The sequence below is a fragment of the Gigantopelta aegis genome, chromosome 6 (assembly GCF_016097555.1).
Source record: "Gigantopelta aegis isolate Gae_Host chromosome 6, Gae_host_genome, whole genome shotgun sequence".
Taxonomy (NCBI): domain Eukaryota; kingdom Metazoa; phylum Mollusca; class Gastropoda; order Neomphalida; family Peltospiridae; genus Gigantopelta; species Gigantopelta aegis.
Window position 1 is genome coordinate 38,150,418 of NC_054704.1, and position 1,150 is coordinate 38,151,567.

The following is a 1,150-nucleotide window of genomic DNA, read 5'->3' on the forward strand; positions in this document are numbered from 1 at the left end:
GACATTTGCACACCATTAGTGTACGAACAAACTGATTTTCAGCCTATAATTCCAATATGAACATTAATGTACGAATATAACTTAAGGAACTCTACAACAACTCTACGGAACTCGAACAAATGCAGTTGCAATCGTACATCTGAAACATCCCATCCACAAACTCCCTTCACACACAGTATTTACACAACGTCGGACCAATGCGGTGCTGACAGCAACAAACCAGTCTAGTGTCTACCAATTAACGTCTAGTGGCTCTTTAATTATTCCTAGATATTTATCTCACTCAATGAGAGTTAAATTCACGTGAAAAACATCTAACATGATTTGCAAAGTGTTGATTTACTCTGTATATGTAATAGTTATACCCACACTTTACGACGTATATCGGTGAATATCCCTACAGTTTTGGTCGTGGGGCCTCCGAGACGAAGCCGAGGATGTTCTCACAACCCAAACTGTGGGGATATTCACCGATACACCGAGTAAGAGTGGGTATAACTGACTTAAGGTCGAGTGAATTATTATATTAGTTCTATGGCTAATAAAATCAATAATGAAATGAAAATAACGTGGGCCAGACATCGTGAGCCTCACATTTTGTTCAGAAGCAGTGAAACCGTCTATTTCAGTTGTTCGCGTCGCACGTGCAAATGCAGTTTGGTGTAGTTTTATCAGTGTGTGTGTTAGGGCTGTTATGGTATCGGAATAATATATTAAAACTCAGGGAGGTAGTTTATATTTCTCGAGATGGGAATAGTATGGAGAATTAAGTAGTCAAATGCTATTTCCGAGAAGATTTTTATACTTAGATCGTCTAAAAGAAACCGTTTATGATATGTAGAACTGGAAATAATATTTAATGATTTTTTGTTTTTGAAGTTTGGGGAATTTGCTGGATATGGGGTGGTTGACACCCTTACCACACTAACTACAGCTCCGCACATTGCATGATTTTAATAGACGTATTGTGCTGTAAATATCTCAAGGGAACTATTGTGAATAAGTGCGCATATGTAATTAGATGGCTCTTTCTATTGGTTGAAATATTACGAAAAGATAATTTGAACTTTGGTATATGCAAATGATGTCGGCCAGCAAACTAATTGCTGTAGATGGCTTGTTCTATTGTTTGAAATATTACGAAAACGTA